This window comes from Littorina saxatilis, linkage group LG14, assembly GCF_037325665.1.
Source record: "Littorina saxatilis isolate snail1 linkage group LG14, US_GU_Lsax_2.0, whole genome shotgun sequence".
Taxonomy (NCBI): Eukaryota; Metazoa; Mollusca; class Gastropoda; order Littorinimorpha; family Littorinidae; genus Littorina; species Littorina saxatilis.
This window is the reverse complement of record NC_090258.1, coordinates 3,084,629-3,111,592: the sequence shown is the minus strand read 5'-3', so window position 1 is coordinate 3,111,592 and position 26,964 is coordinate 3,084,629. Positions and strand designations below refer to the sequence as shown.

At 42.0% G+C, this 26,964-nt stretch overlaps 1 protein-coding gene and 6 non-coding genes across 10 annotated transcripts in view; 1 reads left to right on the top strand and 6 right to left on the bottom strand.

Annotated features, from left to right (window-relative positions):
• The window catches only part of LOC138946898 (carbohydrate sulfotransferase 11-like), a 105,338-nt gene that overhangs the window by 22,862 nt on the left and 55,512 nt on the right, over nucleotides 1–26,964 (top strand). For 3 of the 4 annotated variants that reach the window (XM_070318292.1, XM_070318290.1, XM_070318291.1), the window contains exon 3: nucleotides 11,379–11,678. The gene's annotated coding sequence lies outside the window, so the exon portion shown is untranslated. Of the gene's footprint in view, nucleotides 1–1,786; nucleotides 2,773–11,378; nucleotides 11,679–26,964 lie in introns of those variants that run through there. The other variant, XM_070318293.1, reaches the window with a different exon arrangement.
• Nucleotides 13,670–13,741, bottom strand: Trnah-gug (transfer RNA histidin (anticodon GUG)). The gene has a single exon. It is a non-coding gene; the product is annotated as a tRNA-His (tRNA).
• On the bottom strand, nucleotides 14,528–14,599 carry Trnah-gug (transfer RNA histidin (anticodon GUG)). The gene has a single exon. It is a non-coding gene; the product is annotated as a tRNA-His (tRNA).
• Nucleotides 15,732–15,803, bottom strand: Trnah-gug (transfer RNA histidin (anticodon GUG)). The gene has a single exon. It is a non-coding gene; the product is annotated as a tRNA-His (tRNA).
• Trnah-gug (transfer RNA histidin (anticodon GUG)) lies at nucleotides 22,682–22,753 on the bottom strand. Its single transcript has one exon. It is a non-coding gene; the product is annotated as a tRNA-His (tRNA).
• On the bottom strand, nucleotides 23,354–23,425 carry Trnah-gug (transfer RNA histidin (anticodon GUG)). Its single transcript has one exon. It is a non-coding gene; the product is annotated as a tRNA-His (tRNA).
• On the bottom strand, nucleotides 23,853–23,924 carry Trnah-gug (transfer RNA histidin (anticodon GUG)). Its single transcript has one exon. It is a non-coding gene; the product is annotated as a tRNA-His (tRNA).

The window sequence follows — 26,964 nt, the reverse complement described above, 5'->3', positions numbered from 1 at the left end:
CAGATAACACCAGCGAGCGAGAAGAAGAAGACAGATAACACCCAGCGAACGAGAAGAAGAAGACAGATAACACCAGCGAACGAGAAGAAGAAGACAGATAACACCAGCGAGCGAGAAGAAGAAGACAGATAACACCCAGCGAGCGAGAAGAAGAAGACAGATAACACCAGCGAGCGAGAAGAAGAAGACAGATAACACCCAGCGAGCGAGAAGAAGAAGACAGATAACACCAGCGAGCGAGAAGAAGAAGACAGATAACACCCAGCGAGCGAGAAGAAGAAGACAGATAACACCCAGCGAACGAGAAGAAGAAGACAGATAACAACAGCGAGCGAGAAGAAGAAGACAGATAACACCAGCGAGCGAGAAGAAGAAGACAGATAACACCAGCGAGCGAGAAGAAGAAGACAGATAACACCCAGCGAACGAGAAGAAGAAGACAGATAACACCCAGCGAACGAGAAGAAGAAGACAGATAACACCAGCGAGCGAGAAGAAGAAGACAGATAACACCAGCGAGCGAGAAGAAGAAGACAGATAACACCCAGCGAACGAGAAGAAGAAGACAGATAACACCAGCGAGCGAGAAGAAGAAGACAGATAACACCAGCGAGCGAGAAGAAGAAGACAGATAACACCCAGCGAGCGAGAAGAAGAAGACAGATAACACCCAGCGAGCGAGAAGAAGAAGACAGATAACACCCAGCGAGCGAGAAGAAGAAGACAGATAACACCAGCGAGCGAGAAGAAGAAGACAGATAACACCAGCGAGCGAGAAGAAGAAGACAGATAACACCAGCGAACGAGAAGAAGAAGACAGATAACACCAGCGAGCGAGAAGAAGAAGACAGATAACACCCAGCGAGCGAGAAGAAGAAGACAGATAACACCAGCGAGCGAGAAGAAGAAGACAGATAACACCAGCGAGCGAGAAGAAGAAGACAGATAACACCAGCGAGCGAGAAGAAGAAGACAGATAACACCAGCGAGCGAGAAGAAGAAGACAGATAACACCAGCGAGCGAGAAGAAGAAGACAGATAACACCAGCGAGCGAGAAGAAGAAGACAGATAACACCCAGCGAACGAGAAGAAGAAGACAGATAACACCCAGCGAGCGAGAAGAAGAAGACAGATAACACCAGCGAGCGAGAAGAAGAAGACAGATAACACCAGCGAGCGAGAAGAAGAAGACAGATAACACCAGCGAACGAGAAGAAGAAGACAGATAACACCAGCGAGCGAGAAGAAGAAGACAGATAACACCAGCGAACGAGAAGAAGAAGACAGATAACACCAGCGAGCGAGAAGAAGAAGACAGATAACACCCAGCGAACGAGAAGAAGAAGACAGATAACACCCAGCGAACGAGAAGAAGAAGACAGATAACACCAGCGAGCGAGAAGAAGAAGACAGATAACACCAGCGAGCGAGAAGAAGAAGACAGATAACACCCAGCGAGCGAGAAGAAGAAGACAGATAACACCAGCGAGCGAGAAGAAGAAGACAGATAACACCAGCGAGCGAGAAGAAGAAGACAGATAACACCCAGCGAGCGAGAAGAAGAAGACAGATAACACCAGCGAGCGAGAAGAAGAAGACAGATAACACCCAGCGAGCGAGAAGAAGAAGACAGATAACACCAGCGAGCGAGAAGAAGAAGACAGATAACACCAGCGAGCGAGAAGAAGAAGACAGATAACACCAGCGAGCGAGAAGAAGAAGACAGATAACACCAGCGAGCGAGAAGAAGAAGACAGATAACACCAGCGAGCGAGAAGAAGAAGACAGATAACACCAGCGAGCGAGAAGAAGAAGACAGATAACACCAGCGAGCGAGAAGAAGAAGACAGATAACACCAGCGAGCGAGAAGAAGAAGACAGATAACACCAGCGAGCGAGAAGAAGAAGACAGATAACACCAGCGAACGAGAAGAAGAAGACAGATAACACCAGCGAGCGAGAAGAAGAAGACAGATAACACCAGCGAACGAGAAGAAGAAGACAGATAACACCAGCGAGCGAGAAGAAGAAGACAGATAACACCAGCGAACGAGAAGAAGAAGACAGATAACACCAGTGAGCGAGAAGAAGAAGACAGATAACACCAGCGAGCGAGAAGAAGAAGACAGATAACACCAGCGAGCGAGAAGAAGAAGACAGATAACACCAGCGAGCGAGAAGAAGACAGATAACACCAGCGAGCGGGAAGAAAAAGACAGATAACACCAGCGAACGAGAAGAAGAAGACAGATAACACCAGCGAGCGAGAAGAAGAAGACAGATAACACCAGCGAGCGAGAAGAAGAAGACAGATAACACCAGCGAGCGAGAAGAAGAAGACAGATAACACCAGCGAACGAGAAGAAGAAGACAGATAACACCCAGCGAGCGGGAAGAAGAAGACAGATAACACCAGCGAGCGAGAAGAAGACAGATAACACCCAGCGAGCGAGAAGAAGAAGACAGATAACACCAGCGAGCGAGAAGAAGAAGACAGATAACACCCAGCGAGCGAGAAGAAGAAGACAGATAACACCAGCGAGCGAGAAGAAGAAGACAGATAACACCAGCGAGCGAGAAGAAGAAGACAGATAACACCAGCGAGCGAGAAGAAGAAGACAGATAACACCAGCGAGCGAGAAGAAGAAGACAGATAACACCAGCGAGCGATAAGAAGAAGACAGATAACACCAGCGAGCGAGAAGAAGAAGACAGATAACACCAGCGAACGAGAAGAAGAAGACAGATAACACCCAGGGTGATGATTCTTGGTATGTGTGCGGGTGGAGGGATGGTCTTCTCCTGCGTACAAGTCTGGCCAGATCGTAGATAATCAACCAAACGTTAACACGAGGAGTGGGCTTTAACAACCAAACGTTAACACGAGGAGTGGGCTTTAACACACACAAAAAGGTCATGTTCTGTTGCAATTGTCCTGGTTCCAACCCTTCAAGGCACAGTCAGCCTCCCGTAAACCATCACAGACACTGTCAGGCATTTACACACAGTACAAACACCCTTTTGTTCAAACACTCACCGCTTGAGAACATCCTAGATGCCCTACGTAAAGAGCGATCAATTTTCAACGAATTTATTTTTGCGTGGTCAGCCGGATTGTCTGATCAGACAATCGGACGACGCGTTTTGGCGCTAGACCTAACTTTTAAAATCTAAATAACAAACTGACAGCTTGTTACACAAACATTCTTAAATCATAAAATAATTCTTTTTTCATCAAGACAAGATCAGTACAACTCGAAGTTCGAAAGTTTAAAAAAAGATAGCCCGGAAGTGCGTCCCGCATAACGTGGTTCTCGTAGCAGACGAATGTTCTGCATGTCGCCAGAAGATAGCCCGGAAGTGCGTCCCGCATAACGTGGTTCTCGTAGCAGACGAATGTTCTGCATGTCGCCAGTTTCTTTGAACGGTTAACCTCCACCGCTCAGTTCGTGTGACTCGCAACCGTTTGTTGCGTTTTAGATTCAGAGGTACACAATGACGCGCTATTGCAGATACAGGGAGTCGCATTGAAATCACAAACTGACTACTAAATTGTGAAAAAAAGGAAAGTGGATCATACGAGTTCACGTTGGCTCAGGGGTTAGATAAACCACGAAAACGGGTGTGTGGTTTACGCGAGCTAAATAGCCATTCAAACGAACTGTGTCATTGAATGCTATTAAATGTTATTGCAAATATGTTCGATAAGGTAAGAACAGCTTTTTTCGTGAGAAGATTTAAATCGTTCTGTAAACCATTTGAGACGGACTGGGGCTTTAAACAATTATGTAATTTCTATAAGAGATGTAAAGGTGTTGTCGAGATGCCCCCGTCGGGCACTGCAGGAGTCCAGGTCTCTTTTCAAACAAACCACTAGAGTCAACGAAGAATTCATTTCGAAATGAAAAGAGAGTTTTACAACTTGTTTAATGAGATAACAACAAGACGGATACAGCTTATATTGAAAAGAAACGCTTGGGTTGTGCAAGTTTTCTTAAAGGGATATTGTCCGATCGTATATATGCTTCTTTTGGAACCGTTTTTTGTTTGTTTGTTTGTTTGCTTAACGCCCAGTCCACCACGAAGGGTGATATCAGGGCGGTGCTGCTTTTACATTTAACGTGCGCCACACACAAGACAGAAGTCGCAGCACAGACTTCATGTCTCACCCAGTCACATTATTCTGACATCGGACCAACCAGTCCTAGCACTAACCCCATAGTGCCAGACGCCAGGCGGAGCAGCCACTAGATTGCCAATTTTAAAGTCTTAGGTATGACCCGGCCGGGGTTCGAACCCACGACCTCCCGCTCACTGGGCGGACGCCTTACCACTAGGCCACCGTGTTGCGGTTTGGAACAGTTAACGGGTTGATACATAATTTCAAATCTAAATACTTGAAAATATTTGAGATAGCTATACTACTGGTTTTTAAGTCGTTTTTTTTACATTTAAGTTTTGACTAAATGTTTTAACATAGAGGGGGGGATCGAAACGAGGGTCGTGGTGTATGTGTGTGTGTGTGTGTGTGTGTGTGTGTGTGTGTGTGTGTGTGTGTGTGTGTGTGTGTGTGTGTGTGTAGAGCGATTCAGAGTAAACTACTGGACCGATCTTTAAGACATTTTTCATGAGAGTTCCTGGGTATGATATCCCCAGACGTTATTTTCATTTTTTCCATAAATGTCTTTGATGACGTCATATCCGGCGTTTTGTAAAAGTTGAGGCGGCACCGTCACACCCTCATTTTTCAATAAAATGGATTGAAATTTTGGCCAAGCAATCTTCGACGAAGGCCGGACTTTGGTATTGCATTTTAGCTTGGAGGCTTAAAATTTAATTAATGACTTTGGTCATTAAAAATCTGAAAATTGTAATTAAAATTATTTTTGTATAAAACGATCCAAAATTACGTTTATCGTATTCTTCATCATTTTTTGATTCCAAAAACATATGATTATGTTATATTCGGATTAAAAACAAGCTCTGAAAATTAAAAATATAAAAATTATGAGCAAAATTAAATTTCCGAAATCGATTTAAAAACAATTTCATCTTATTCCTTGTCCGTTCCTGATCCCAAAAACATATAGATATGATATGTCTGGATTAAAAACACGTCCAGAGAGTTAAAAAGAATAGAGATATAGAAAACCGGGCTATCCTCCTCAGCGCAACCGCTCCCGCGCTTTTCTGTATTGTTAATGTCACTGCCTTTACCACGAGCGGTGGACGGACGATGCTACGAGTGTACGGTCTTGCGGAAAAAAAATGCAATGCGTTCAGTTTCATTCTGTGAGTTCGACTGAGCTTGACTAAATGTTGTATTTTCGCCTTACGCGACTTGTTTATTTTTATTTCCCACAAACACGGTGTAGGCAGCAGAGAGGCCAAAACAGTGCTTTTCTCTGAACGTGTACGTGTAGCTTCATCAAAATGCATCTTTTGACGTCATCAAATCCATCTTTTGGCGTCATAAAAGGCATCTTTTACGTCACACGCCTGCCAGGATCCAACCGTCCGGCCCGTCGTGTGAAAGTAGACCAAGCCTCTTCGACGTGTACGATGACTTCAAAATATACACGTACACATCTTGGCTACGCTCAGGGCTTCTGAAACCATGTAGTGTCCCTTTAATAACTCGCACGATCACTGCCACTTGTAGGGGAAGGGAGGGCAAGTCGACCCCCTCGGGTATGTCGTCCCCCCTCGATTTTGAGAACATGACACTGCAGGGGTGATTATCATCGATTTCATAAGCCAGAGTTACCCAACCTGAATCAGTTGAAGAAAAAAAAATGTCGAAATAAACGGGCCCAGCAAAGCGGTAAGTCTTTGTCAATTTTGATGGTTTCCACTCTAAAATTGTTGCACGAAAAAAACAACAGTCAGTGCATGGGAGCCGCCGATTCGTAAAATGCACCAGATCTGCAAAAAAGCTTTGGCTTTCATAACAACTAGTCGAAAGTTATAGATCTCAGGCTATCCCAGGAACAATGGTAAATAGCAATGTTCAGCGAGTACCATGATCGGGTAATTCGTCCCCCCCTTTGTCGTGTAACTCGACCCGGGTCACAATACCCGACTATGGGTCCATATCACTCTCTCGTCTGTGTAGACTCTTTAATCTCCAAGAAATAGTGTCAGATGAAGAACCCGTAAAAGTTCTTTGTATGTATTTGAAATAAAAGTGAACGTAGCCTTAAAAAAATAATATTCGAAGTTGTGTGTTGATTAATTAGAAGAGAGAGAGAGAGAGAGAGAGAGAGAGAGAGAGAGAGAGAGAGAGAGAGAGAGAGAGAGAGAGAGAGGGGGGGGGGTGCGCTTTCCCGTCATTGGAAGTGCGCGTATACTAGTAGGCCTATTAAACTATTTCACGTTCACGCAACCTGAAATGGGCGACACAAATCAATTACAAGTCCAATTTGTAAATATATTTTCCCATTTGCTTCGCTTTGAACCAGAGCAACTAATAAGTATAGATGTTTGAACATCTATCCCTTCAAATACTCACCCTCCCTGCATAGCCAAGACGTCGATCGACTTCTGACGTAGGCCGACTCATTATGACGTCATTCTCACTTCCGATTAACAAAACTGACACAGAAAAGTTACTTCAGTCAATTTCATATGTCGAAGTGATGCTATTGGGTAATATGAACAACCTTTTCCACCTGGACGAATTACCCGCCCCCCATGGACGAGTTGCCCTCCATGGAGGGCAAGTCGTCCATGCTTCAGGATTATTTTCTTTTATATTTTATTTAAAAACCGTGCCAGTTGGATCGTTCATATTCCACACAACGCTTACACGAAAGAGAACACACCAGGTTTTACAACAAAAACAATCTTTTTTTTTAAAAGACGAGAGGTATAAGCTGCATTTGTTAGAGGGGTCGACTTGCCCTCCCTTCCCCTACGCGTGTCACCCCTCGTTAGCTTTTCAACAGTCCGTCTTTCAAGCTAAACATATAAGCGGCTCTTTCTTCATGAATTAAGTTAACCAAATATTTTCAGAGGCCACACCCTGAGAAAGACGCGCAGCTGGATCCGCCTCAAATAAAGGTCCATCAAAACCTGTTGCGCTGTGTGCATCCTATAAGCTTAGCTTGAGTTTTACCCCAGACTTCTGCTTTTTGTGGCGGTGTTTTGATTCAAATGAAAAAAAATCTGTTTAAATCAACAACATTTACGTCAAAGAATTTTATATTCTGTGAAGCGTAACGCGCGCTGACGCGTCTTCATTATGAATTTCCCCTCAACGCGTCTTCACTCTTTTTACGAAAAGGCTTTTTTTCATCCTCGCTTATGTGGCTCCTTCACGCTACAAGGAACAGATACTGTGCTTCAAAAAGATCTACCCCACTGGCCAGGACAAAACTCGCAGATATTCGCACAGAAAATAAATAGTCAGCTACGATGAGATTTAGTTTTATCTACACATTCTATTTAAAGTGATCATAATGTGTGTTACATGTACTGCACAGTGCTGATTAAAGGCTCACTCCGCCACGAGTAAACTGTTCGCCTCACTGTCTAAAAGGACAAAGAGAATGCTTTATGTCCTACAGGCTAAATATTTCGCCTCTTAAGGACACGATATGGGTTATATGATTCGAGTTTTTACGCCATCATGGCTTTTGATGGGAGACACAAGTGTATGCGTGTTTAGGTGGTATCAGCCATCGGCACTTATCGCAGAATGACCGAGGTCTTTTACGTGCCATTGTGGTGACACGGGGGTGGGACATGGCTTCCGTCTCTGGGTCTGCACATAAAGTTGACCCGTGTCCGTCCCGGCCCGAATTCGAACCTGCGACCTTCCGATCATAAGTCCAGTGCTCTACCAACTGAGCTACCGGCCGTGCTCCCGGCTCACTGTCTCAGACATGGCCAGGCTTTTCCATAATAATAATAATAATAATAATGGACATTTATTAATCGCCGTTTCTCACAAGAGCTCACGGCGATTTACATATTAATTTCTGCCGTGTGAGATGGAATTTTTTACACAATATATCACGCATTCACATCGGCCAGCAAACCTCAAGCCTATTAGGGCGAGCATTCACCTTTCACGGCCTTTATTCCAAGTCACACGGGTATTTGGTGGACATTTTTAGCTATGCCTTTTCAATTTTGCCAGGAAAGACCCTTTTGTCAATCGTGGGATCTTTAACGTGCACACCCCAATGTAGTGTACACGAAGGGACCTCGGTTTTTCGTCTCATCCGAAAGACTAGCACTTGAACCCACCACCTAGGTTAGGAAAGGGGGGAGAAAATTGCGGCCTGACCCAGGCCTGAACACGCAACCTCTCGATTCCGAGCGCAAGTGCGTTACCACTCGGCCACCCATCTTTCCACTTGGTCTCATACCCAAAATCAACACCTGACTGCTTGCTGTGGTCAGTTAGAATTTGTGATGAATTAATTTCCGAAAAGTCACTAGTGCCATTTGACGAAATGTATTATTTAAAAAAAAACCCCACTTATGTGCACAGAGGGCACCCAGGCTGTTCGTGTTTGGTATGTGACCAAGTGGAGGGATGGTATGTGACCAAGTGGAGGGATGGTATGTGACCAAGTGGAGGGATGGTATGTGACCAAGTGGTGGGATGGTATGTGACCAAGTGGTGGGATGGTATGTGACCAAGTGGAGGGATGGTATGTGACCAAGTGGTGGGATGGTATGTGACCAAGTGGAGGGATGGTATGTGACCAAGTGGTGGGATGGTATGTGACCAAGTGGAGGGATGGTATGTGACCAAGTGGAGGGATGGTATGTGACCAAGTGGACCGAAGGTCTTATCCCGTGTAAAAGCCTGGCCAGGCCTGATACAGTGAGGCGAACTGGGTTTTGTGTGGTAGAGTGGACCTTTAAAGTGTAACAGAAAAGCTCAACAAGCGGAAACATCAGATGTTTGGTGGCTTGTTGACAGACCAGCTTTTTTGTCGGTCCGAGGGGGAGCATATCGTCTTTTGTTTCATATTTATAGACCTTTTCGGTATCTGAGCAGCTCTCGCGAGACACGCTCTTTGTTATGCTTTGAACATCGCGAGAACTTCGAACCTTGGCTTGTGCAGCTCGCACGAGATCGCTGTACCGCATGCTTTGCTATGCTCTGAAGTTTGCGAGAGATTACGAGAGCTTGGAATACCGATAGGGTCTATTGACCAAGGCCGAAGGCCGCGGTCAATAAATATGAAACAAAAGTCGATATGCCCCCCGAGGACCGACAAAAAAGCTGGTCTGTCAACAAACCACCAAACATCGTTTTTGTCATCATGTTGGTAGTGAGAAAATAAGTGCACAATTAACCCAGGGAGCCATGCTTTGAAACACGGGTTCCGTGCTGATAACCACACGAGTCCCGGTTTGATAACCACTGGCAATCAAAGCTGGCGTGTGAAAGCAACTTTCTGTGTTTTTGAGTTCATTAAATGTTGGGATGAATATGTCAGGTTTGAGGATGCACAGTTCTGTAGGTTGATCTCGGTATTCCACCCCCTCGGCTTTCTGTTGTAAATATTAAGCTGAGTGATCGAATGTGGAAGCTACGTTTGGTCAAATGTCACAGAAGATTTGTGTCGTGCAGCGAAGGAAAGAATCGCGATCTTGTTTCCGACTCAGTATCTCTTTGTTTTTCATTGGACCTGTCATTCTGCTTGCTCGGCTTTGTTAGATGTTTGCATATCTTGTTGCTATTTTCTTTGCTTTTATTATTGTTTCTTATTTGTGCTTCGTTTATCGATACAACGTCTTGTGCACGGGTCAAAATGTGTGTGTCAGGGGTCGTTTTACTTGAACTTGACGTTCGTGTTTCTCCGAACGTCTGTGTATCGAAACACAGATACACGCACTCCATGACTCTGTAAGAAGACAAAACATGTCGCTAGGTTTCATTTGTTTTTGATGAACGTATGACCTTTCATGAAGTAGTTTTGTTTTTTGTTTACTTTTGCCAGTTTGCCAGTTCGTTTTTGGAACTTTGCAAAGCAGTGTCGTGTCGTCTGTTTAGGTCTGGGGAAACACCAATGAAAAGAGCCGAAGAATCCCCGAGCGTTTCTATTGGGTTTGCTTTTGATTATCCATGTACATAACCTGCTTCCTGCAACTATGGTAACCGGGGATTTATTTGCCTGGGGAACATGAGATTTATTTCCCAGGTGCTTGTGAATGAAAACTCGTGGAAATGATGACAATATAAGATGTTTGGTGGCTTGTTGACAGACCAGCTTTTTTGTTGGTCCAAGGGGACCATATCGTCTTTTGTTTCATCTTTATCGACCAAGGCCGAATGCCGCGGTTGATAAATATGAGACAAAAGGCGATATATGCTCGCCGAGGACCAACAACAAAATGCTGGTCTGACAACAAGCCACCAAACATCGTTTTTGTCATCATTTTGGTTGTGCAACAAAATGCACAATAACCCACAGGGAGACGAATTTTTAGAATCCAACTCCGGGCCACAAAGCATCGTCACAGTAGCACGAGATAATACGTCAAACTTGTATGTGACGTCAAACGTAGCTTGTTGACGCTTTTCTTCCAGTCTGAAAATGTACAGAGCTGCGATCATACCTTTGAGTTCAGTAAGTGTTGAGCATATTTCTTTTCTTTTAAGTGTTTAGGACTTTTCGTTGTGGATTTTGCGATTACAGAGATAAGTTGCAAATTGACCATGAGTCGCCGGTGCGGTAATTATCAACATTGATTGGGTCTTTGAGAGTGAATGCTTACAATCGTTGTCCTCGGAAACACAAATCCAAAGCCGCGATGGTTCCACACATCAAACAATCAGCCTGATTGGCTTTTACTTTGACAATCCACGTTTCACCTGAAAGCTCAAACCCATTCATCACCTCGAGTTATTGCATGGGGAACATGAGATTTATTTCCCAGGTGTTTGTGAATGAAAACTCGTGAAAATGATGACAATTTGATATATTCGCATTTTGATGCGGGCGTCTTATCAAGACTGCATTCATTCAGCGATATGCATTACGGTGTGTTGGGCCAGCCACAGCCACGTGGCTACTAACCTGGAAACTCTGTTTTCGTGACTGTAACATATTAAAAAAAAATATAAAAAAAACAAGCAACAACAACAACATCATCATCATCATCATCATCATCATCAACATCAACACAGTTTATCGCGTGAACTTAACCTTAAGTAATGTGTCTACTTTTGTGCATACAACTAAATACCTCCACCCTCACCAATCCAACCCCCACCCCCAACACCCCTATTCCACCCCACCCCTTCCCCTGATCTTTGGCCTCAATGTCGCACACACCTCCTGTTTACATGCACAACACCAGCCAGCATTCCAATCTCATTGGCTGAATTGTGTTGTTTTTTTCTCTCCAGGAAACAATGACTAAGGACATACGTGGGTGATACTGTGCGATAACTCTACACGGAAGCAAAGAAAATCGCCGAGACTGTCGAGACTGACTACTGATATCGTCACCCGAACCGAGACAACGAGACTGCTGCGGGCGAGATTTGCAAAGACTATACAATTCTGCACGCGTTCGCAAGGGAAGGATTTACCTTTTGAGGACTGCGAGATTTGGAAAGACTATACAATTGTGCACGCGTTTGCAATAGAAGAATTTACCTTTTGAGGACTTCTATACCTACCTGGAAAAAGGGTTGTACATTTGGGTAAGTAATTACTACTATTCTGCCATTGCGCTCAAAGAATCCTTACGATTTGTTTTCTTTCTCTGCGTAAATTTATTTGCGTTGTCAATCGTGGTCTTCTGCGATTGTTTTATGTAATCGTAATACTTTTTTGTCGTCCTTAGTCGTTTTCATTCTCGCTATTTCTTTTGTATTGTAACTTTCTGTTTGTTTGAATATTACCCACAGTGTTGCTTTTCTTCAATTTGAGTTGCAGCTGTGGTCCTTCCTTTCTAAAACATTTCCTTTTATTCATTTAATGTTTTTGATGAGGTGTATTGAAACTTCTGTTTTGTTAAAAAAAAAAGCAACTTAGGGTTAAAGTGCATGTGTTATCTCGGGAATGTCGCCGCATAAGCCTTAAATCCTTTATCTCATGTGATGTACCATTGTTAATCAGGACAGTGGGAATGGTTTCTGGGAAACTGCGTGTTCTCGTTGGCTGGATGTTCCCGTTATCAGGTTGTAATAATGTAACGTACGTGACCTTTTTTCTTGTGCGTGTTAAGTGTCATGTCACACCTTGCAGATAAGAGAGAGAGAGAGAGAGAGAGAGAGAGAGAGAGAGAGAGAGAGAGAGAGAAAGAGAGAGAGAGAGAGAGACGGAGAGAAAGAGGCACAGAGAGAGACAGAGAGACAGACACACAGACAGACAGAGAGAGAGAGAGACAGAGAGACAGACACACAGACAGACAGACAGAGACTGAGAGAGAGAGAGAGAGAGAGAGAGAGAGAGAGAGAGAGAGAGAGAGAGAGAGAGTCAAACAAGTTAGTTTTATTTTAAAGTGTAGAAGAGATTTTTGCCTAAAGTTATTATTAAGATGCTTGCTCTGTGCCCCTTTTCTATCAAACAGTATAAAGAAACCCTCGTCGTATTCGTCGAACAAAACATAGAAGAATATGAACAAAAATAAGTGAAAGGTCGTGATGGAGGCAATGTCAAAAGAGGACGAAAATTTACGAAACTAAAACAAAATTGCGTGGGAGAAAGTAACACGGAAGGAAGGAATAAGAGAGCAAAAAAACTTACAGCAAAAATAACACCAAAAACAAGATAAACAAGTCGCGTAAGGCGAAAATACAACATTTAGTCAAGCTGTCGAACTCACAGAATGAAACTGAACGCAATGCAATTTTTCAGCAAGACCGTATACTCGTAGCATCGTCAGTCCACCGCTCGTGGCAAAGGCAGTGAAATTGACAAGAAGAGCGGTAGTAGTTGCGCTGAGAAGGATAGCACGCTTTTCTGTACCTTTCTTCGTTTTAACTTTCTGAGCGTGTTTTTAATCCAAACATATCATATCTATATGTTTTTGGAATCAGGAACCGACAAGGAATAAGATGAAAGTGTTTTTAAATTGATTTCGAAAATTTAATTTTTATATTATTAATTTTCAGAGCTTGTTTTTAATCCAAATATAACATATTTATATGTTTTTGGAATCAGGAAATGATGTAGAATAAGATGAACGTAAATTTGGATCGTTTTATATAAAAAAATCATGACAATTTTCAGATTTTTAATTACCAAAGTCATTAATTAATTTTTAAGCCACCAAGCTGAAATGCAATACCAATGTCCGGCCTTCGTCGAAGATTGCTTGGCCAAAATTTCAATCAATTTGATTGAAAAATAAGGGTGTGACAGTGCCGCCTCAACTTTTAAAAAAAGCCGGATATGACGTCATCAAAATTATTTATCGAAAAAAAGAAAAAAAAACGTCCGGGGATATCATTCCTAGGAACGCTCATGTAAAATTTCATAAAGATCGGTCCAGTAGTTTGGTCTGAATCGCTCTACACACACACACGCACAGACAGACAGACAGACAGACACACACACACACACACACACACACACACACACACACAAACACACACACACACAGACATACACCACGATCCTCTTCTCGATTCCCCCTCTATGTTAACTAAAACATTTAGTCAAAACTAAATGTAAAAAAAAGATAGTTTGCCGTGACCAGGATTCGAACCTGGGTTATCGCGGCCACAACGCGAGGTCCTAACCACTAGACTATCACGGCGCTGGTAAGCGAAGAGGCTCCCGTGATTGTGTAGGTGAAGAGAGAGCGAGAGAGAGTGAGGGGAGACAGGGGAGCGAGAGAGAGTGAGGGGAGACAGGGGAGCGAGAGAGAGTGAGGGGAGACAGGGGAGGGAGAGAGAGTGAGGGGAGACAGGGGAGGGAGAGAGAAAGAGAGTAAGAATGGAGCACGTAGAGGATGAGGGGGAGGGAGAGAGGAGAGATGAGAGTTATAATAATTGCGCTCAGGCATAACAACATTTTTTGAGGAATTAATACATCTTCTGGGCGGGGATATAGCTCAGTTGGTAGCGCGCTGGATTTGTATTCAGTTGGCCGCTGTCAGCGTGAGTTCGATCCCAGGTTCGGCGGAAATTTATTTCACAGAGTCAACTGTGTGTGCAGACTCTCTTCGGTGTCCGAACCTCCCCCCGTGTACACTACATTGGGTGTGCACGTTAAAGATCCCACGATTGACAAAAGGGTCTTTCCTGGCAAAATTGCTTAGGCACAGTTAATAATTGTCTACCTATACCCGTGCGACTTGGAATAATAGGCCGTGAAAGGTAAATATGCGCCGAAATGGCTGCAATCTACTGGCCGTATAAAATTTCATCTCACACGGCATCACTGCAGAGCGCCTAGAACTGTACCCACGGAATATGCGCGATATAAGACTCATTGATTGATTGATTGATTGATCTTCTCATACAGTTACTCGAAACCCCCATTGAAGCAAAATAAAGTTGTGAAGTGACAATATTGGAAGAGAGTAAAAAAGTAAAAAGTTTGCCGTGACCAGGATTCGAACCTGGGTTATCGCGGCCACAACGCGAGGTCCTAACCACTAGACTATCACGGCGCTGGCAAAAGGAGATACTACTGAGTGTTGTAAATGTGTAGAGAGGGGGAGAATAAGAGTCAAGTCAAGTCAAATTTTATTTCAAGAAACCCCATGGGGGTACATGAAAAAAAACCAAAAAAACAAGAACAATAAAGAGAGGAATGCAGGTTGTTCCATCAATAGATAGTGAGAAAGCGAGTAAGAATGGGGTGTGAAGAGAGAGAGAGGGGGAGGGAGAGAGTGGGGTGGGGTCCGGGTAATTGTGCTCAGGCATAACACAAAAAACATGGAATTAATACAGCCTCTTACACTAAGTTACTCGAAACCCCATTGAAGCAAATGGAAGAGGGTGAAAAGTAAAATAGTCTGCCGTGACTAGGATTCGAACCTGGATTATCGCGGCCACAACGCGAGGTCCTAACCACTAGACTATCACGGCGCTGGGAATACTAGCTACATGTACTCCCAATTGTAGTGTACGTGTAGAATAGAGATTATTACAGATCTAATCACCCACCGAGACCGCCAGCATACAACATACAGGGGGGTGCCATAAGTGAAGCATATCGGAAGACGTGAATTTAGAGCGGTACATTTGGATGGCCCTCAAGAAAAAATCGATAGGAAATACTTTACTTGCCTCAGTCTTTTGGTTTTTGATACTTCGTTGTGAGTCCTTTGCTTCTTGTAACTGCCTATACGAGATTAGCAAGAAAGCAACGCGTACAAAGTCTTCATTGAAGAAGTTGATTTGCAAGAAAGCAACGCGTACAAAAGTCCTCAAGAAGTTGATTTGCAAGAAAGCAACGCGTGCAAAGTTCTTCAAGAAGTTGATTTGCAAAAAAGCAACGCGTACAAAATCTTCAAGAAGTTGATTTGCAAGAAAGAAACGCATACAAAATATTCAAGAAGATGATGATGGCAATGCTTTCAAGTGTAAATTAGGTGCATCTGAGTCATCAAAAGTGTGATTTTACTGTTTTACTTCCTCTGATCCGTGTCAAATTAACATAATTGTGTCTTTGAATAAAACAGTTATTTCTCTCAGGCATAAAACATTGAATTAAAATCTACACAACTTTTAACTCGAAACCCGACTGAAGCAAATTAATTAAAGAAAAAAAAATAATCGAAGAGGAGAAAAAAGTTCTGCCGTGACCAGGATTCGAACCTGGGTTATCGCGGCCACAACGCGAGGTCCTAACCACTAGACTATCACGGCGCTGATAAGAAAATACTTCCGTGAATTGTGTAGGTTAAGAGAGAGGGAGAGAGAATGGGAGGAGAAAGGGGAGGGAGAGAGAAAGAGAGTAAGAATGAAGTGTGAATAGAGAGAGAGAGAGAGAGAGAGAGAGAGAGAGAGAGAGAGAGAGAGAGAGAGAGAGAGAGAGAGAGAGAGAGAGAGAGAGAGAGAACGAACGAACGAACGAACGAACGAACGAACCAACTTTATTTTTCGAGGGTAATGGAGTAGATACAGCAAAGATCTTTTTTCATCCAGCCCTCGCCCAAGAGGGAATTAACTAACCAGTGCATAATATTAAAGCAGAAGAAGAAGCAAAGCAAACACATAAAAACATGGTTATTAAATCAGACAAAGAGGAAAAAAAATGTTCATAGCATACATGGTCATTGGTAATGGTATACATTAAAACACACACTTTGACACACACGGTCACATGCACACAGACACACACAGACATACATGCACATACAGACACACACGCACACAGACACACGCACACACACATACACACACACACACACACACACACACACACACGCACGCACACACACACACACACACACACACACACACACACACACACACACACACACATGTACACATTGTACACATAATCATTAAAAAAAAAACTTAACTGAAATGAAATGATTATACAAGTAGATCTTCATGTACTTATCAAACAGCAGTACCTGATCGAGGCATTAAGTGCCACACGACGATGAAAGCATATACAAAAAAGTATGTCTTCTAAAACTGGCAACAGAAAGTGGCTGTCTGAGAGAGACTGGTAAACCATTCCACAGAAATGGACCTGAATATGCCAGACTAGTTTTATACAAGTCAATTCTAGGGAGGGGAACATTTAGTTTCTTCGTGCGGCTTGATGAAGTCTCAGTTAATAATATTCTTTTAGTTAAATAGTCTGGTACACGTCCAAGAACTATTTTATGCATAAACCTTGCCTTGTTAAACGCTAGTCTGGATGAAAGTGGAAGAATTTCAGCTTTTTTGTAGTCATGATTAGAGAGGGTGCTGTTTTTCAGCAGAACAACTTTTACTCCGCGTCTGTGCAAAGATTTTAGGGGTCTTAAAGCTGCATCACTTGCAGAATCCCAAAGGGTTGATGCATAGTCTATTCCAGACTGCACATGCGCTTGAAAAAATGTTCTGCGCGCATCAAAATTTAGAAAATGTTTAATCTTTGCAGACTGATGAACTTTTTTTGCTGTAGATTTACATAAGTTACTTACATGAGGGCCCCATGTTAGATTGTTGTCAATAGTTACACCCAAAATTTTGTGTTCACTAACCTCGTTTATCAGCTGACTATCAACAGAAATGCACTTCTTTGGTTCCGACATGACTTGTCGTTTTTGACGCGTAGTAATTAGCATATACTTTGTTTTTTCTGGATTGAGAGACATGTGGTTTAAATGCGTCCATTCTACAGCATCATCGACACACTTCTGAAGCGTGTCGACTACCGAAGTAATATCATCACCTGAGGTATGAATAGTAGTATCATCAGCTAGCATATCACACTGTCCAGAGGATATGTGTAATGGTAAGTCATTGATGTAGACAGAAAATAATAAAGGTCCGAGGACCGAGCCTTGTGGGACCCCATATAAAATTGGCATTGCTTCAGAGCTCGAACTGTTAAAGGTAACTTTTTGTGTTCTTCCCGACAAAAAAGAGGCTATAAAAGTCTGTGTGGGCTGTGGTAGTCTATAAACGGAAAGTTTCCGCAAAAGGAGGACGTGATCAATAACATCAAATGCCTTTGCAAAGTCCATAAACAGTGCTCCACATAACTTATTAGAGTTGATTTTTGATAACCAAGAGTCCACCAGTTCTGTCAGTGCCGTATGGCACGAGTGTTTAGGTCTAAAACCAGACTGAGTTTCATGAAACAAATTGTTTGATGTAAAGTATATCATAATATGGTCATTGACATGTTTTTCCAGTAGTTTTGACAATACTGGTAAAACGGAAATCGGTCTAAAATTTGAGGGATCTGTTTTATCACCTGCCTTAAAGAGGGGGATCACTTTAGCTTCCTTGAAAGCTTTGGGATAAACACTTTTTTCAATACAGAGATTGTAAATATACGTTAGAGATTCCGCTATATGTGGGGCTGATAATCTAAGAATTTTGCTGTCTATTTCATCAGTTCCCTTTGTGCTACTTTCTTTCAAGTGAGTTAGAGAATTATATACTTTGGAGACTGACAAAAAAGGTATAACTTGTGCCTCGTATTTAATTTTGGTGTCACAGTACTTGCGCAAAATGTGTAAATTGTTTTCATCGGATTTGTCAGTTTTTATTACTTTACTTGCAACTGAACAGAAGTGATTATTAATTTCATCTGGCGAAATATCGTTTTCGTTCCATGATGTGGTCTTTACACATTTATTAGTTAAAAGATTAATGGCTTTCCATGTTTCCTTGGAACTCTTGCCTTTCTTAAGAATGTCTTCGAAGAACTGCTTTTTTGACTGTCGAGTCATATACTGACATTTTGCTTTCTGTGTTTTGTACTCTTCAGATTGGCGGTCGATCCGGCATAGATAATCTCGGTAATGTTGGGCTTCTATAATTTCAGGAGTGATCCACCCTGGCCGATATGAATACTTAATTCTTCTTGACCTTTTAGGTGCATGTTTATCTAAAACTTCGCGAAATGTAGAATACCATGTTTTTAAAGCGTCATCAGGATTGGTCTTGTTATATATCTCACTAAACGGTGCAGAACGCATGTCTTCAAGAAAAAGTACTTCATTAAACTTAGCAAATGACCTGTACGTGAGGACAGTATGACCAAGCTTAGGAATTTTCACACCTTTTTTTGACCATGTACAGCAAATAGGGAAATGGTCGCTTATGCCTATGACAGGTACACAGGTTTCTATTACATGTTTTGAGTCGGTAGAGTATAAGTGATCAATGATGGTACTGGATGAGGGCGTGACTCGCGTTGGCGTATTGATCAGTTGGGACATATTAAATACAGTAGTAATATCTTTCCAAGATTTATTAGATTTCGTCATGTCAATGTTAAAGTCCCCCATGAGAAGAATCTCTTTTGATTCTAACCAAACTAAATCCATCATGGTTACAAACTTGTCAACCCAGTTCGCTGGTTCAGCTGGATTCCGATAGAGAAATCCAATCAAAATAGGAGATGCATGCTTTAACTTCACCTCTGTCCATATGCACTCCACACCAAAATTTTCAAACTGAGGTAAGCGCTTGAATGTTATATGTTCATTTATATAAACTAAAAGGCCCGTTTCTTTAGGATTTTTTGGGTCCCTTCGTATAGTTTGAAAACCGTTGATAAAAATTTCTTTGTCGTCTATGCAGGAGTTAAGTCTAGATTCTGAGAATCCAAAAATATGAAACCCCCTGCCATAAGACTCACTGTTCTGAACAACCTGGGAAACATCAGACATTTTGTTTACAATATGATTGATATTAAGGTGTCCTATACGAAGGCCTTCAGTCACAGGCCAACGATTGTGGTCATATAACTTTGTCATCACGTTAAAAGTATGCAAAGCAACAACACAAATGAAACAAAATAATTAAGCAAACAACAAAAATTGTGTGAAAGGAAACAAAAATGTTAAAAAGATGAATACTATTTAGTAGCAAACAGTGCTCAATTCAACTTCCAGGGAACAATGTAAGAACACACAAAACGCTGGAAATAAAATTGTTGAACAAAGCGATTGGAAATGAAACATTAATTAACCAAGAAACAATGCGGTTGACACACAACGATGCTATGATGAATATCAACTCGAATTCCGTAGATACAAAAGTTACTGACAATCCGAATACACAGTGGGAAAATTACAAAAGTTGAGAAAGAAGTCGCGCTTGGACTCGCAAAGTCATAAAAAACAAAACCAGAGAGAGAGAGAGAGAGAGAGAGAGAGAACTCAGAACTCAGAACTCAGAACTTTATTACATAAGGATAAAGGTTTTAGGCTTAGCCTAATCTTCCAACCTGTCCTTGGAACATATACAGAGAATAATTGTAAACGAAATCAAAGACTGCGCACATACACACACACACACACACACACACACACACACACATACACAAACACACGCACACACACACGCACGCACGTACGTATACACACACACACACACACACACACACACCTCCGCACGTATACACACACTCACACTCGCTTACACACACACACACACACACACACACACACACACACATATATATATATATATACACACACACATCCCCCCCCACACACACACATGCTCGCGCGCGCTCGCATACATACACACATGCACATGCTATCATTTCATACCTAACATGAACAGTATCTCATCAAAGTATTAAACTAGTAAAACATCAAAATAATGGTCGAGTATAAACATAAAAAATATTGGACTCGCAAAGTCATAAAAAACAAAACCAGACACAAACAACGGAAATGTTTTTTTTTAAATTTCTTAAAAAAGTACAGCAATGTATTGCCGAACAAGGCCATATACAGGCAGCTTAAGTTTCAAGAAGAAGCGGGAGGGGGACGAGGGATTACGCATTCAGATTAACTACATATACAATATTAAAAAAAAAACCCACACACTTAAGAGCATTGCATACATTATCCGAGTACACAATGGAAACTAGACATCAGGGGCAGTTTGTAGTGTGATCAAATGTGTGTGCAACTGCCTTTTAAAGGCCTTAAAGGATGCGGATCGTTTGATTTCTATTGGCAAAGAATTCCACAGAGATGATCCTGAAAAAGCTAAGCTGGATTTATAAAGATCTATACGAGGAATTGGAGGAAGTAAATTTTGAGACCCATACCTTTTCGTAACATGTGACGTGTAAAATAGGATTGCACATAACTGGGCACATCACCATGAACTAATTTATACATAAAGACAGCCTTATTGTATGCAAGGTGGGTTTTTAGGGGAAGGAAATTAAGGCTGTTTAACTTAATTTCTGTAGACATGTGCGATTCATACAGGATAAGTTTTGCAGCACGACGGTACAAAGAATTGAGCTTCAATGAGTAACATCACTGCAGCCATCCCACAATGTCGAAGCAAAATTAATATGAGGCATTATATGAGCATGAACGAACATTTTTAATGTTTCAGACTTCGCATAATGTTTGAGTTTTGACAACAAATACAAATTCCTTGATAACACTTTGCAGAGGTTGCTTATGTGTGTTTGCCATTTCATTTCTTCATCGACAGTTACACCAAGTATGCGATGTTCTTTAACTTGCTGTATTTGAGTTGTACCTAAGGACAGTTGTAATTTAAGAGGACTTATCTGATGCTTTTGTCTTGTGGTAATAACAATGCATTTAGTTTTTTCTGGGTGCAGTATCATGGCATTTGATGTGCACCATTTCGCAACTTCGTCCAAAGTGTTCTTCAGGGAAGAATTTACTGATTCCAACGAGGTGTTACTGGTATGGATAGACGAATCGTCTGCAAAAAACTCGCATTTGACTTTATCATCCGATACATGTAAAGGCAAATCATTAACGTAAATACAAAAGAGAATAGGTCCTAATACAGACCCTTGAGGGACGCCATGGCTTACTAGTGCAGTAGACGAATTCTGGCATTGTAGAGTGACATACTGTGAGAGAGAGAGAGCGAGAGAGAGAGAGAGAGAGAGAGAGCGAGAGAGAGAGAGAGAGAGAGAGAGAGAGAGAGAGAGAGAGAGAGAGAGAGAGAGAGAGAGAGAGAGAGAGAGAGAGAGAGAGAGAGAGAGAGAGAGAGAGAGAGAGAGAGAGAGAGAGAGAGAGAGAGAGAGAGAGAGAGAGAGAGAGAGAAATGGGGGTTACTGCGCTCAGGCATAACAAAACAAGTCGCGTAAGGCGAAAATACAACATTTAGTCAAGTAGCTGTCGAACTCACAGAATGAAACTGAACGCAATGCAACGCAGCAAGACCGTATCCTCGTAGCATCGTCAGTCCACCGCTCATGGCAAAGGCAGTGAAATTGACAAGAAGAGCGGGGTAGTAGTTGCGCTGAGAAGGATAGCACGCTTTTCTGTACCTCTCTTCGTTTTAACTTTCTGAGCGTGTTTTCAATCCAAACATATCATATCTATATGTTTTTGGAATCAGGAACCGACAAGGAATAAGATGAAAGTGTTTTTAAATTGATTTCGAAAATTTAATTTTGATCATAATTTTTATATTTTTAATTTTCAGAGCTTGTTTTTAATCCAAATATAACATATTTATATGTTTTTGGAATCAGAAAATGATGGAGAATAAGATGAACGTAAATTTGGATCGTTTCATAAAAAAATATTTTTTTTTACAATTTTCAGATTTTTAATGACCAAAGTCATTAATTAATTTTTAAGCCACCAAGCTGAAATGCAATACCGAAGTCCGGGCTTCGTCGGAGATTACTTGACCAAAATTTCAACCAATTTGGTTGAAAAATGAGAGCGTGACAGTGCCGCCTCAACTTTCACGAAAAGCCGGATATGACGTCATCAAAGACATTTATCAAAAAAATGAAAAAAACGTCTGAGGATATCATACCCAGAAACTCTCATGTCAAATTTCATAAAGATCGGTCCAGTAGTTTAGTCTGAATCGCTCTACACACACACACAGACAGACAGACAGACAGACAGACAGACACACATACACCACGACCCTCGTCTCGATTCCCCCCTCTATGTTAAAACATTTAGTCAAAACTTGACTAAATGTAAAAAGGTTGTGGAATTAATATAGCTTCTTACAGTTACTCGAAACCCCATTGAAGTATAATAAAAGTTGTGAAGTGACAATATTGGAAGAGGGTGAAAAGAAAAAAAGTTTGCCGTGACCAGGATTCGAACCTGGGTTATCGCGGCCACAACGCGAGGTCCTAACCACTAGACTATCACGGCGCTGAGAACACTAGACATTCCCAGTGTATTGTACGTGTAGAATAGAGAACATGCCTGACAGAGTGATGGAAACAATCCCGAGGTGAGCCATTTTACAGATCTAATCACCCACAGAGATCGCCAGCATGCAACATACAGGGGGGGGTGCCATAAGTGATGCATCTCGGAAGACGTGAATTTAGAGCGGTACATTGGCATCGCCCTCAAGAAAAATCGATAAAAATTGCCTCGTTTACATAATTGCCTCAGTCTTTTGGTATTTAGTTGTGTGTCCTTTGCTTCTTGTAACTGCTTATACGAGATTAGCAAGAAAGCAACGCGTACAAAGTCTTCAAGAAGTTGATGGCAATGCTTTCAGGCTGGTAGAGATGGACAGGAGATTAGGGGCAGCTGAGTGAGAATTTGGTGGTTTTACTGCTTTACTTCCTCTGATCCGTTTCAAATGACCACATTAATTTGTGTCTTTGAATAAAAAAAACCTGTATGGCGCTCAGACATAGAACAACGTGTTTTGAAGTCTACAAAACCTCCAAATTAAACCCTGCCTGAAGTCAAATTAATGTCATTTAAAAAAAATAATCGAAGAGGAGATAAAAGTTCTGCCGTGACCAGGATTCGAACCTGGGTTATCGCGGCCACAACGCGAGGTCCTAACCACTAGACTATCACGGCGCTGGTAACCGAAGAGACTCCCGTGAATTGTGTACGCGAAGAGAGAGCGAGAGAGAGAGTGAGGGGAGGGAGAGAGAAAGAGAGAGTGAGGGGAGGGAGAGAGCGAGAGAGAGTGAGGGGAGGGAGAGAGAAAGAGAGAGAGAGCGAGAGAGAGTGAGGGGAGGGAGAGAGAAAGAGAGAGTGAGGGGAGGGAGAGAGCGAGAGAGAGTGAGGGGAGGGAGAGAGAAAGAGAGAGTGAGGGGATGGAGAGAGAAAGAGAGCGGTAAGAATGAGGGGGATGGAGAGAGGAGAGAAGAGAGTTATTGCGCTCAGGCATAACACAAATGTTGTGAAATTAATACATCTTCTTACAGTTACTCAAAACCCCATTGAAGCAAAATAAAGTTGTGAAGTGACAATACTGGAGGAGGATGAAAGAAAAAAAGTTTGCCGTGACCAGGATTCGAACCTGGGTTATCGCGGCCACAACGCGAGGTCCTAACCACTAGACTATCACGGCGCTGGGAGTATCGACGTTTCTGAAATTTGTATACAGTCTGTGCATGACTAGCAGTGCCAAACAAGGCCATTGAAGGCAGGTCAGCACCAGTCTAAGATATCAGAACCTATTTCACCATTGTAAGCTTACACCAGAGAAACAAGGTCATGCGTATAGTAGATGGTACTGGTGCAGTGACACCTGGCTATACCCACCACCCGGCAAGAGAAATTGGTCGTTGTGGGCGCTGTGAAAAGGTGATTTATACAGAAAAAAAGGACATATATTATAATATATAATAATTATATATATAATACAATGTGGGTACGAACAGGTTAGGTTATTTGCTTGGAGAAACTAACATCTAATTATTCTGTTCAGCATTGCAGATGTGATTGTCAGTGCGTTATAATATTATATCAGTTGTAATATGTGTTATATTATGGTATAGAAAAAAGAAGGGTCCTTTTTGTGGTCGCTGTGGGCAGATGGTCGTTACCGGGAGGTGGTCGGTTTGGCAGGTTAGACTGTAATAGACCCCTATGTTGGGGAACAGATTGACCGTAAAGATACAACGCAGACTGAGATTGTACACAGTGTGCTATGGAGAGAATCTTGAACGTTTGGAATAAAAAACCCAAGTATGGGAGGTTATTGGAACGCTTAATTTCTGACAAAACAAAACGTTACATTTACAATACGTCGACCACGTGGTCTTTGAAGTAGACTGATAGACAAAACAAAACGTTACATTTACAACGCGTCGACCCACTGGTCTTTGAAGTAGACTGATAGACAAACACTTAATACTGATAATGAACTTATCTAAAACATGTCGACAAAAGTCGCTTGCACGATTCTGTCGAGGCAATCGTTGCTAACGTACCGTTCTGATAACCTATCATACTTGTTTTTTGATTCTGAATTTGGGAACGTGAGCAGTCTATCTGTACTTGATCCAAGGTTTGGGTAAACGCATCACATTCAATGAAGAAAATTAAGTATCAATCGAAAAAAAGATAAAACGGAACAAAACAAATTACAATAGACACAAACCGTTGTTACCAGTTTGCGTTGATTGTAATTTGTTTTGTTTTGTTTGGTGAAAGAGTTTTCATTTATAAGAACTTACAACAGAACAGAAGAAAATTGTTGATGATGTGCACCTCTATGTGTCTACATGTTCTGAGAGTGTGTTTTTATGTGGTGTTATTTTGCACACGAGCCGAAAGAAAAAAATATGTTTATTGCACTCAGATAATAAAGTTTTATTGAATTGAATTGAATTGAATTGAATTGAATTGAATTACATTGAATTGAATTGAATTGAATTGGATTGGATCGGATCGCATCGGATCGGATCGGATCGGTTTGGATTGGATTGGATTGAATTGAATTGAATTGGATCGGATCGAATCGGATCGGATCGGATCGGATCAGTTTGGATTGGATTGGATTGAATTGAATTGAATTGAATTGGATTGGATTGAATTGCATTGAATTGAATTGAATTGAATTGCATTGCATTGCATTGCATTGCATTGAATTGAATTGAATTGAATTGAATGTTAAATTGTTTTATATTTTTTCGATTGATACTACATTTTCGTCATTAAATGTGATGCGTTTTGTGTGTTCAGTTTTGCACTAAATGAGAGGTTTGCAGCTAAAGGTACGCTCCTTCCTGTCAACGCCGTTCGGCTCACCCTCTCAGATGGGGCCTGGCCGTTACATGAGATAGGACCATCCCTTCACTTGGTCACATACTGGATATAAACAGTCTAGTCGCTCTTTGTGTACAGTTGTAATTGTTTTATGAATTCATTTCGTAAAAACAACGAATGGCTCTTTAAGAAATTAATTCATCGAAAAATTCCAACTCTGTACGGCAATGACTGAGGGTGTTGAGTTGTGTACGTGTACAAGTGGAGAGATTGTCTCCCATGTAAATGCCGGAAGAGAGCTCAGATGGGTGAGCCCGGCACTTGGGCAAACAACATTAAAAAAACAACCAATTAGTTTAGGGTAACCCGACCGACCCTATTTGCTCCCGCCGACCCTAACACTTTTTTTTCATTTCTAAAAAAACCAAAAACACTTTTGGCACATTTTGCGAACCATACTGAGACTAAGGGAAGTAACCTCGACTGATTTAAAAAAAAAAGAAAACTAAAAAAAGAAAAAAAAGCCTACCTACCGACCCTTTTTATTTTGGTTACGTTACCCTAAACCAACATTTGTCCCCCCCCCCCCCCCCCCTAATGTATTGGAATCTAGACATGCCCTTGGCAGCTATGCGAAACGAGTTTTAATGAAATGCGAGCAATAACTGGCGCAATGCACCTCTCTCACATCCTTTAAAACGAGAAACAAACCTATCACACTCGTTGCACCAAAAGCTCGCAAAACCATTAACCCGTTTTCTGAACTGCCGTCTGGATGGTTGACGCACATACGCACGCACGCACACGCACACACACACACACACACACACACACACGCACGCACGCACGCAAGCACGCACGCACGCACACACACATACACACACACATACACACACACACACATACACAAAGACACACACATACCCCCCAATATTTCTCTCGTAATCATAACTTGTCTATCTCCCATCATCGCTCCAAAATTGCTGTGGCAACCTGGAATGTGTGCGAAAGTTTTACGAGTTGTGTGACTTTTTGTTCATAAAGCATGTTGTAACTGTATTTCGGAACAGCTTTTAAAAGAAAGGTGTCGCTGCGTGCATGTGTAGGTAAAAAAAATCAATCAATCAAACAAAACAAAACACACACACACACACACACACACACACACACACACACACACACACACACACACACACACACACAACCGCCGTTGTGTGATATCATCCTTGTCCTACTTTAAAGGACAGAGACGCCAGGCAATCAGCAATGTGTATCATTTTGTTTAATTAATAAGGCACACGCTTTGAGTATTTACATGTTGCATGCTCTGAACCGTCTATAGTGGGGAGAGGGGTGTCGGACGGGGGTGAGGGTGACTTGGGGGGGACTTTAGACAG